Here is a 12252-nt window from a genome sequence, read left to right on the forward strand (position 1 = left end):
TCGGTCAGCAGCCCTGAAGATTACATATCAACCTATGAACAATGACGGAAAGGCAAAGAGCACCCAGCCCAATCAATCCGCCTCACACAACTGCGATACCCCTTATACTGAAACATTCTACACTCCACCCCAACCGGAGCCATGTGATCTCCTGGGTGAGGCAAAAACCAGATAAAAACCCAGGCCAATTTAGAGAGAACAAAATCTGGGAAAATTCCTCTCCGACCCATAAAGATGATCAAAACTAGTCCACGAGATCACCCTGGCCATATTCGATTCCCTGCAGTACTTACCATTAATACTGCAACAGCCAACAAAAGGTCATCCAGTCTAATCCCAATTACCAGCTCTAGATCCGTAACCCTGCAGGTTATGACATTTTAAGTGCCCATCCAACCATCTCTTAAAAGTGGTGAGGGTTATGCATCCACTCTTCCAGGCAGCGAGTTCCAGATCCCCACAACCTTCTGAATAAAGAAGCCCCCCTCCTTCAAATTCCCTCTAAACCTTCCACCACCCATCTTAAAACTATGCCCCCTCATAATAGACCCCTCCAACAATGGAAATAGGCTCTTGCTAACTATGTCCAGGCTCCTCAATATTTTGTACACCTCAATGAGGTCTCCTCTCAACCTCCTCTGTTCCAATGAGCCCAAACCCAACCTATCCAATCTGTCCTCATAACTATGATTCTCCATTCCAGGCAGCATCCTAGTAAATCTCCTTTGCACGCTCTCTAGTGCAATCACGTCCTTCCTATAATACAGCGACCAGAATTGCACGCAGTACTCCAGCTGTGGCCTAACCAAAGTATTATACAATTTAAAGCGTAACCTCCCTGCTCTTATATTCTATGCCTCGGCCAATAAAGGCAAGCATTCCATATGACTTCTTAACCACCTTATCCACTGGCCTGTTACTTTCAGGGAATCTGTGGACCAATGGTGGAGCTTTGGAGGCGTGGCCTGATCAGTTGGAGCTCTGTTGCTGTGAGAGAAGGAGCTTGCTACTGTTGCTCCTGCCTGGAAAGCCTGGAGTGAGCCCTGTGAAACAGCCCAGGAAGAGGAGGAAGGGGCTTTCTACAATTCCAATCCATCCAGAGGGAGAGGAGGAGAGCGGAAAATTCAACAACCTTTAATACTGCTGCAGAGAGTTGGAGAGAGGGGGAAAAAGAACAACTATCCAGTGTGGAAGGAGGGAGAAACTTCATCAACCAAAGGTGGGTGTGTTTTGGTGCATTCCCCTAAAGACTTTGTTGTATCGGTGGGGGGAGGAAAGAAGACTTGCTAGAGGGCCGGAACATCGCGGGGGGTGTGTGTGTGTGGAAGTGTGTGCGGGGGTCTTGCTTACAGCTAGGCCCCACACACCACTGAAGCACCCCTCCCCCATTGCCTAGCCTGGGATAGCTGGAGCTACCTGGCTGAAGAACTATTAATCACCTATTTAACATCGTTGGGGGTGTGTGCCTGGGTGGCTCCAGCTGTCCCAGGTGAAGACATCTTCTCCCTCCACCCGAAGACCATCTACAAAGACTGTGTTTGTTTTTCCATCATCTGGGGAGTGCACCCCAAGAAAAACACCCACCCATCGCTGTGAGGGGAGACCTGCCCTCACAGCTTCCCTCTTTCCCACCCCCTCTCTCTTTCTCTGTCTCTCCCCTCTCTCTCTGAGAGCCCCTTTCCTCCTAATTGAAAAACCAATTAAGACAACTGAGCAGAGGGAGCAAGGCCCCTCCCCAATTGTCAACTAGGGGAGAGGTGTGCCTCTTTTAGAGCTCCCTCTGTTCAAACACCAACAAGGCCATTTAAGACCATTAAGGCCTGTGACTTTGGGGTGGGTGTGGCCCTTAAAGGGACCCCGTGATGGCGACTCCATCCACGCCGGTTGCAGGGCCAGCAAAGACATATGCGCAGGCGGTGTCCACATCCACGGCGCCTCCTGCGCCTCCTGCTGCCCTGCCACCTTTCAGACCAATAACAAAGAAACACGGGGTCAAGAGCTACACTCACCCCACAATGAGCATTGAGGAGTGCATGCGGGCGATGGCTGGGGTAGTCGGCCCCTCGGCCATTGTCGCAGCCTCTAAGATGTCTGGGATGGCGGTGTTCTTCCTGGGGTCGGAGCGGGCGGTGTCCCTGGCCCTTGAAAAGGGGCTCACGGTGGGCGGGACGTTCCTGCCGGTGGACCCTCTCGAGGCCACCATGCAGAGGGTCATCCATTCAAACGTCCCGCCCTTTGTTCCCGCTGAGCTCCTCCTCCCTCACCTACACCAACTGGGGGAGGTAAGGTCAGGGATTAACCCCATACCGCTCGGCATCAGAGAGAGCAGCCTGCGCCACGTGTTCGCCTTCCGCCGCCAGCTCTTTGTCCGGCTGGCGCGGGAGGAGACGACGGAGGGTAATTTCAATGTGGTGCACGAGAGGACTGCCTACCGCGTCTTCTGGACGTCGGACGGCGTGCGGTGCCATGCCTGTAGGGAGGTGGGACACGTTCGCAAGAACTGCCCCGCCTCCAAGGCCGCCAAACCACCGAGGGCGGCCAAGGCTGGCGCCGCCGCCACCCCTCCCCCTAGTTGCGTCTGCATGCCGGGAGCCGTAGGTGCGCGGGCATCGTCGGAGGCCTTTGTTTTCACGGCCTCTGGCGGTGGGGAGGGAGAGCGTCCGATCGGAAGGAAGGCACGGAGGAAGGCGAAACATCTCGAGGCGGGTCCCCTCAGTGCGCCAGACAATTTGATCACCGCGCTCAGCCTAACCCTGTCACCGGCGAGCGTGGGGTGCCCTGAGCTCATGCCCGAGCCCTTGACCAATATCACAGAGGGACTCGGGCGCGGGCAAGATAAGGAAAAGGGGGGAGTGGAGCGGGAGGCCTCGGCAGACATGGAGGTCTCCCTGCCTCCGCGCCCCCCCATGAACAAAAGGAGGCGCCGCTCCAAGGAGGCGGAGGGGGAACAACATCCCTCCGCGGAGGAGTCGGTGCCCGCCGCGTGTCCCGTGTCCCCCACCAGCGCCCCCAAACTGCGCTGTAGGCGGGAGGAGTCTGTCCTCGGGGAGGATGAGACAGTCGAGGCTGCCCAGCCTCTGCCTCCCGGGGATGGCGAGGAAGATCTGCCTGTCGTGGGGGGCCTGGGGCCAGCGGAGGAATGCGTAGCCGCCGGGTCGAGCGTCCCGGGGACTGAGGCGGGCGGGGCCGAAAAGGCCGAACCTGAGCCCGCCCAGCTATTAACCAACTTCCCCCGGGAGTCGCTCGACCCGGAAGAAACAAAAAATGTTAACAATTTTAATGATTCTGTACACGCTGGGCCGGGGGGTGGCGGCGGGGAGGGGGAAGAACAACAACCCTCGCCCCCTACTTTGGAGCTGGGGTACTTGGGGGACCTGGAACATTTCTTTGACCAGGCCTCTCCATGTTCCCCGGTTCCTGGGGCGGAGGAGGAACCCCTTCCGCTGTCGCTTCCTGACTCAGCACCGCTTTAAAAAGAGCCCAGTGGGGACTCCTCTGCCAACGATCCTGGGGGTGGGATCGGGGCAGAGCCAGGGTCGGATGGAGCGGCCGGGCCATTTGCCGTACCTCGTGCGGTCGACGGGCCGGCTGCTTGCGGCGACCTCCCGGAGGGGGACGGGGACTCGGTGGGGGACGAGGGAGAAGATCTCGAGTCCATCGCCAGTGAGGTAGTGGATCTCCTCGTGCCCGCCGCTGAGTCCCCCCTCATTCCTGCAAAGGAACTCCGGGACTTTTTGGTCCAGAGCCAGGGTCGCCGCAACCGAGCCCATCTGGCCCTGGAAAGATGGTCCGAGCCGGGGCTGCTCGTCGCGTCCGTCCGCACCGCCGCTAAAATCATGGCCGCGAGTGGGCCCTTATCAAAGGCGCAAGGCCTTGAGCTGCGCCGGCTCAAAAGGTTCCTCGCTGGGCTGCTGAAGGAGTGGAGGTCAACAAACGACTCCACTCCCTCCCCACAATAGGTTAGGTAGAGGTTGCACTATGCTTTTGTCATGAAGATAACCATAGCCAGCCTCAACATCAACGGCGGCAGAGGAGCACGTCGTAGATTTGACAATTTTTCGCTCCTGCGGGAGGGGAAATATGCGGTGTGCTTCCTGCAAGAAACCCACACCGTTCCGGGAGACGAAGCCACGTGGCTCCTGGAATGGCAAGGAGAGGTCCGCATGAGCCACCTCACTACCACTTCTTGTGGGGTGGCCATCTTGTTGGCCCCGCATTTTCAGCTGGAGATCTTGGGGGTCGAGGAGCCCGTGCCAGGCCGTTTGCTGCACGTCACGGTTTGCCTGGGGGACGTGCCGTTCCATCTCATGAACGTGTACGCCCCTCAGCCCGGCCCGCAGCAAACGCGCTTCTTCGAAGAGTCCGCTCTTCTTGGCTCCGTTGATGTCGGCGACTGCATTGTCCTCGGGGGGGATTTTAACTGCACCCTCGAGACGAGGGACCGCTCCGGTGCCCCGCAGAGCATGACGGCGATGGAGAAGTTGAGGGACCTGGTCGGGTCCTTCGACTTGGTGGACGTCTGCCGAAATCTCCATCCCGACTCCAGCGCCTTTACTTGGGTGAGGCCTGGATTAGGATGGTCTAGAGTCGACCGCCTTTACGTGTCTCGGGCGTACGTTTCCTGCGTCCCGGCGGCCGGTGCCGTGTTCGGACCACGACCTGGTCTGGGCGGAGCTCGCTTCGCTCCGCGCGAGGACGGGGTCCGCGTACTGGCATTTTAACAACCAGCTGCTGGAGGACGTGCGGTTCCAGGACTCGTTCCGTCGATTCTGGTCCGACTGGAGAAGGAAGCAGGGGGGCTTCCCCTCCTTGAGGCTATGGTGGGACGTGGGCAAGGCTCACGTCCGCGTCTTCTGTCAAGAGTACGCGAGGGGGTCGACCAAGAGGCGGGCGGCCAGGGTCGGGCGCATAGAAAAAGAGGTGCTCAACCTGGAAGCCCGTCTCGGTCAAGTCGTCGAGGACCCGGCCCTGTGGATGGTGTACGAAGCAAAGAAGGCCGCGCTGAAGGACCTGCAGCTCGTCGGGTCCCGAGGCGCGTTCGTGAGGTCGCGGATCCGGTTCCTGCGGGATCTGGACCGCGGCTCCCCCTTCTTCTACTCGCTGGAAAAAAGACAGAGTGTCCGTAAGCAGCTCGTGACGCTGCTGGCCGACGACGGCTCTCTCGTCTTGGAGCCGGAGGGCGTCAACAACAGGGCCCGTGAATATTACGGGGCTCTGTTCTCTCCGGAGCGGTCCAGCGAGGAAGCGTGTAGAGTTTTGTGGGAGGACCTGCCGAAGGTCGGCCCAGAGGGCGCCGAAAATCTGGAAGCTCCGCTAAGCCTGGCGGAGCTGACCGGCGCCCTCGACTGGCTCTCGAGGGGAAAAGCCCCGGGGCTGGACGGGCTGACCGTGGAGTTCCACAGGGCGTTCTGGTACGTCCTGGGGGGCGACTACGCGCGGGTCCTGGGGGAAAGTCTGGCAACCAGGGAGATACCCCTCTCTTGGCGCAGGGCAGTCAGCGTCCTGCTGCCTAAGAAGGGCGATCTCCGCCTCCTTAAGAACTGGCGCCCGGTCTCCCTCCTCAGCACGGACTACAAAATCTTCGCCAGGGCGATGTCTGCCTGCCTTGGCGCCGTGCTGGACCACATGATCCACCCCGACCAGTCCTACACGGTCCCGGGCCGGACAATCCACGATAACATCCATCTGGTCCGGGACCTCATCCATCATTCCCAGGAGGCTGGTCTGACGGTCGCTTTCCTATCCCTCGACCAAGAGAAGGCGTTCGACAGGGTGGATCACGACTATCTGTTCGGAACGCTGCGCACTTTCGGGTTCGGGACGCATTTTGTCGCCCGGATCCGACTTTTGTACGCCGCCACGGAGTGTCTGATAAAGGTTAATGGGTCCTTGACGGCGCCCCTTCGCTTTGGGAGCGGGGTGCGCCAGGGATGCCCCATGTCCGGCCAGTTATATGCCATCTGCGTGGAACCTTTCCTGCGCCTCTTGCGGACGAGGTTGACGGAACTGGCTCTGCAAGGGCCGGGCGTGGAGGTCGTCCTCTCGGCTTACGCCGATGACATGCTCCTCGCGGTAGAGGATCCCGCTGACCTGCGGAGGATGCGTGAGTGCCAGGAGATTTACTCGGCCGCAACCTCCGCAGGATCAACTGGGAGAAATGTTCCGGACTCCTGGTGGGTCAGTGGCGGGTGGACTCCCTGCCGGAGGAGCTCAGGCCTTTTGCCTGGAGCACGACCCATCTCCTCTATCTGGGAGTCTACCTTAGCCCCGACGAGGAAGCCTGGCCGGCGAACTGGCAAGAGCTGGAGGCCAAGGTCGCCGCTCGCCTAGGGCGCTGGACAGGACTGCTCCGAGTGCTGTCCTACAGGGGTCGAGCGCTAGTCATAAACCAGCTGGTGGCCGCCATGTTGTGGTACCGGCTGGTCACTTTGACCCCTCCCCCTGCGTTTGTCACCAAGATACAAAAGAAACTGGTGGACTTCTTCTGGAACAACAGGAAGCACTGGGTCTCTGCCGCGGTCTTGAGTCTCCCGCTTGGGGAGGGCGGTCAGTCGTTGGTGTGCATCAGCACCCAGCTCGCGACTTTCCGTCTTCGGACCCTGCAGAGATACCTTTACGTCGAGCCATCTCCCAGGTGGCCTGCTCTGGCGACGTATTTCTTCCGCCAGCAGCACGGCCTCAACTACGACACGCAGATCCTGTTTGTGAGCTTGGGGGGCGTCAGGACCGCCTTCCAGGAGCTGCCTGTCTTTTACAAGGAACTCACCAGGGTCTGGAACAACATCTCCACCAAGCGCAGCTCTCCACCGGCTGGAGTGGCGGCTGTCCTGCAGGAGCTGCTGCTCAGGAATCCATACCTCCACAACCGAGGTTTTAGGTGGCGGTCGGACGAGAGGGCTGTGGCTGGTGAGGTGACCAGGGTCAGGGACCTGCTCGATGGCGGAGGAGCGGGCTGGATGGCGCCAGACACGCTGGCGCGGCGCCTAAACTCTGCCAACGTCCGCCACGCGGCCGATGCCATCGAGTCGCTAAAAACAGCTCTGGGCCCTGACTCCGTTAGGTGCATCGAGGAGGCTCAAGCACGTGGGGAGATCCCGTCCGAACTGACCCCCGTCCGGACGGAATTCCTCATCGGTGCCAAACCCCGGAACCTCCCTCGGGAGCCGGCGACTCACAACTTGAGCCGCCTCGGGGAAATCCCCTCCGAACCTTTCAGTTCCGCGCGGAGGGGATTCCTGTACGGGCTGCTCCTGCACACTCTCAACTTTGCCATCCTCGCCTGTCGTCCGTACACGCCATGGCGTACCATCTTGCCGTCCGGAGGAGGCGCGGGTCCCCGATGGAGGGCACTCTACGCGGGAGTCCTCCCAGTATTTATCGGGGACTTGGCCTGGAGGGTGGTGCACGGAGCAGTGCCGTGCAATAAATTTTTAAGCCGGTTCACTGGCTCCCAGGCCGCCTGCAATTTCTGCGGTCTGGAAGAGTCCGTGTTCCATGTTTTTACCGAATGCACGAGGTTGCAGCCCCTGTTTTATTATTTAAAGGGGCTGCTCCTGAAATTCTGGCTGCACTTCAGTCCCACTCTCCTGATCTTTGGGCACCCTGTGCGGAGGTGAGCGGGTAGGTCCGAGGGCCTCCTCGTAGGACTGCTCCTGAGCACGGCCAAGGGTGCCATCAGCCGGTCCAGGCAGCGGGCGGTCGAGGGGGTCATTCAGCCAGACTTCCTGCCTCTCGTCCGCGGGTACATCCGCGCCAGGGTGTCCTTGGAGATGGAGCACGCGGTGTCCACCGGTACGCTCGCAGCCTTCCACGAGAGGTGGGCGCCGGAGGAACTGGAGTGCATCGTCACCCCCGGCAACCAAATTTTAATTTGGTTTTATGTTTTAAAGTTTATTTGTTTTAATTGCCGGTGTTTTTAGTGTCCCCCTCCCTTTTATAGGGGGCACTTGAAGGAAAAAATATGATTTTAGTGCCCCAAAAAAAAACACAAAAAAACCCCACAAAAAAAACCCAAAAAACCCCCAAAAAAGGGCCTTGTAAATGTTTGGTGCGTCCCCCAGATCGGAGGGGCCACGATTTAATGTTTTAGTTTCCTCCCAAAAGAGTTCTGTGGACAAGCACTCCAAGGTCCCATTGTTCATCTACACTATTAATTGGCCCTCCCAAAGTGAACAATGCAGAAAGATTGTGCACAATCTCTGGATCCAAATATCTAAGCATTTAAAAATACCGTCAGAAGGGGACATGGTAAAGTTTATGTATTAATGGATCATAGGGGGATGTTCCTCGGGGAGTGCAGAGAGGCCCTGAATACACTTAGCGACCAGGTCTCCGAGAATTGTTAATCCAGCTTTGTGAATCACAACCTTCCAGGAGAGACAGCGGGAGATCGAGCAGGGTCGGTGAGGCAGCATGGGGAGGCGGAAAAAAGGCCCAGCGTGGTGAGTTCGGCGAGAGGCGTGCTTCTGCAGCTGCAGCAGGGAGAAAAGGCAAAAAAGTAGAAGGAAATCGAAAGGTGACGTCACAGCCAAGGGGGTAAGTGATTGGCTGGTGATTGGTAAGTAGTTTTCCTTTTTCTTTTTCTTTTCTACATCAGTAAGCAAACTTTAGCATTGTTGTTGCCAAATTAAGTTAATCTAAGGGTTAAGTCATGGCCGGACAGCTCGGACATGTGTTATGCTCCTCCTGTACTATGTGGGAAGTCAGGGACGCTTCCAGTCTCCCTAACGATTACGTGTGCGGGAAGTGTATCCGCCTCCAGCTCCTGACGGACCGCATTGCGGCACTGGAGCTGCGGGTGGATTCACTCTGGAGTATCCACGATGCTGAGAATGACGTGAATAGCACGTTTAGCGAGTTGGTCTCACCGCAGGTAAAGGGTACACAGCCAGATAGTAAATGGGTGACCAACAGGAAGAGCAGTGCAAGGAAGGTAGTGCAGGGGTCCCCTGCAGTCATCCCCCTGCAAAACAGATACACCGCTTTGGGTACTGTTGAGGGGGATACACAACAGGGGGGAGCAGCAGCACCAAGTTCATGGCACCGTGGGTGGCTCTGCTGCACAGGAGGGCAGGAAAAAGAGTGGGAGAGCTATAGTGATAGGGGATTCAATTGTAAGGGGAATAGATAGACGTTTCTGCGGCCGCAACCGAGACTCCAGGATGATATGTTGCCTCCCTGGTGCAAGGGTCAAGGATGTTTTGGAGCGGGTGCAGGACATTCTGAAAAGGGAGGGTGAACAGCCAGTTGTCGTGATGCATATAGGTACCAACGATATAGGTAAAAAACAGGATGAGGTCCTACGTGACGAATTTAGGGAGCAAGGAGCTAAATTAAAAAGTAGGATATCAAAGGTAGTAATCTCAGAATTGTTACCAGTGCCACGTGCGAGTCAGAGTAGGAATCGCAGGATAGCTCAGATGAATACGTGGTTTGAGGAGTGGTGCAAGAGGGAGGGATTCAAATTCCTGGGACATTGGAACCGGTTCTGGGGTAGGTGGGACCAGTACAAACCGGACGGTCTGCACCTGGGCAGGACCGGAACCAATGTCCTAGGGGGAGTGTTTGTTTGTGCTGTTGGGGAGGAGTTAAATTAACATGGCAGGGGGATGGGAACCTATGCAGGGAGACAGAGGGAAATAAAATGGAGGCAGAAGCAAAAGATAGAAAGGAGAATAGTAAAAGTGGAGGGCAGAGAAACCCAAGGCAAAAAACAAAAAGGGCCACATTACAGCAAAATTCTAAAGGGGCAAAGTGTGTTAAAAAGACAAGCCTGAAGGCTCTGTGCCTCAATGCGAGGAGTATTCGTAATAAAGTGGACGAATTAACTGCGCAGACAGCAGTTAACGGATATGATGTAATTGGCATCACGGAGACATGGCTCCAGCATGACCAAGGCTGGGAACTCAACATCCAGGCTGTATGATGTGGAATCGGTATGGGTGGAGCTACGGAATTCCAAAGGGCAGAAAACGTTAGTGGGAGTTGTGTACAGACCACCAAACAGTAGTAGTGAGGTTGGGGATAGCATCAAACAAGAAATTAGGAATGCGTGCAATAAAGGTACAGCAGTTATCATGGGTGACTTTAATCGACATATTGTTTGGGCTAACCAAACTGGTAGCAATGTGGTGGAGGGGGAGTTCCTGGAATGTTTTCGGGATAGTTTTCTCGATCAATATGTCAAGGAACCAACTAGAGAGCTGGCCATCCTAGACTGGGTGATGTGTAATGAGAAGGGACTAATTATCAATCTTGTTGTGTGAGGCCCCTTGGGGAAGAATGACCATAATATGGTAGAATTCTTTATAAGATGGAGAGTGACACTGTTAATTTGGAACTAGGGTCCTGAATTTAAGGAAAGGTAACTTCGACGGTATGAGGCATGAATTGGCTAGAATAGACTGGCAAAGGATACTTAAAGGGTTGATGTTGGATAAGCAATGGCAAACATTTAAAGATCACATGGATGAACTTCAGCAATTGTACATCCCTGTCTGGAGTAAAAAATAAAACAGGGAAGGTGGCTCAACCATGGCTAACAAGGGAAATTAAGGATAGTGTTAAAGCCAAGGAAGAGGCATATAAATTGGCTAGAAAAAGCAACAAACCTGAGGACTGGGAGAAATTTAGAATTCAACAGAGGAGGACTAAGGGTTTAATTAAGAGGGGGAAAATAGAGTACGAGAGGAAGCTTGCAGGGAACATAAAAACTGACTGCAAAAGCTTCTACAGATATGTGAAGAGAAAAAGATTAGCAAAGACAAACGTAGGTCCCTTGCAGTTGGATTCAGGTGAATTTATAATGGGGAACAAAGAAATGGCAGACCAATTAAACAAATACTTCGGTTCTGTCTTCACGAAGGAAGGCACAAATAACCTTCCAAATGTACGAGGGGACAGTGGGTCTAGTGAGAAGGAGGAACTGAAGGATATCCTTATTAGGTGGGATATTGTGTTAGGGAAATTGATGGGATTGAAGGCCGATAAATCCCCGGGGCCTAATTATCTGCATCCCAGAGTATTAAGGAAGTGGCCCTAGAAATAGTGGATGCATTGGTGATCATTTTCCAATAGTCTATCGACTCTGGATCAGTTTTTATGGACTGGAAGGTACCTAATGTAACACCACTTTTTAAAAAAGGAGGGAGAAAGAAAACGGGTAATTATAGACCGGTTAGCCTGACATCAATAGTGGGGAAAATGTTGGAATCCATCATTAAGGTTGAAATAGCAGCGCATTTGGAAAGCAGTGACAGGATCGGTCCAAGTCAGCATGGATTTATAAAAGGGAAATCATGCTTGATGAATCTTCTGAAATTTTTTGAGGATGTAACTAGCAGAGTGGACAAGGGAGAACCAGTGGATGTGGTGTATTTAGACTTTCAAAAGGCTTTTGACAAGGTCCCGCACAAGAGATTGGTGTGCAAAATCAAAGCGCATGGTATTGGGGGTAATGTACTGACGGGAATAGAGAACTGGTTGGCAGACAGGAAGCAGAGAGTCGGGATAAACGGGACCTTTTCAGAATGGCAGGCAGTGACTAGTAGAGTGCCGCAGGGCTCAGTGCTGGGACCCCAGCTCTTTACAATATACATTAACGACTTAGATGAAGGAATTGAGTGTAATATCTCCAAGTTTGTGGATGACACTAAACTGGGTGATGGTGTGAGCTGTGAGGAGGACGCTAAGAGGCTGCAGGGTGACTTGGACAGGTTAGGTGAGTGGGCAAATGAATGGCAGATGTAATATAATGTGGATAAATATGAGATTATCCATTTTGGGGGCAAAAACACGAAGGCAGAATATTATCTAAATGGCGGCAGATTAGGAAAAGGGGAGGTGCAACGAGACCTGGGTGTCATGGTTCATCAGTCACTGAAAGTGGGCATGCAGGTATAGCAGGTGGTGAAGAAGGCAAATGGTATGTTGGCCTTCATAGCTAGGGGATTTGAATATAGGAGCAGGGAGGTCTTACTGCAGTTGTACAGGGCCTTAGTGAGGCCTCACCTGGAATATTGTGTCCAGTTTTTGTCTCCTAGTCTGAGGAAGGACGTTCTTGCTATTGAGGGAGTGCAGCGAAGGTTCACCAGACTGATTCCAGGGATGGCTGGACTGTCATATGAGGAGAGACTGGATCAACTGGGCTTTTATTCACTGAAGTTTCGAAGGATGAGAGGGGATCTCATAGAAACGTATAAGATTCTGACGGGACTGGACAGGTTAGATGCGGGAAGAATGTTCCCGATGTTG

General features: G+C 54.7%; 1 protein-coding gene across 5 annotated transcripts in view; it reads right to left on the reverse strand.

Moving 5' to 3' along the window:
• Positions 1-12252, reverse strand: part of LOC139264276 (pleckstrin homology domain-containing family G member 4B) — a 240405-nt gene that overhangs the window by 16982 nt on the left and 211171 nt on the right. The window lies entirely within an intron of this gene.

This window comes from Pristiophorus japonicus, chromosome 5, assembly GCF_044704955.1.
Source record: "Pristiophorus japonicus isolate sPriJap1 chromosome 5, sPriJap1.hap1, whole genome shotgun sequence".
Lineage (NCBI taxonomy): Eukaryota > Metazoa > Chordata > Chondrichthyes > Pristiophoridae > Pristiophorus > Pristiophorus japonicus.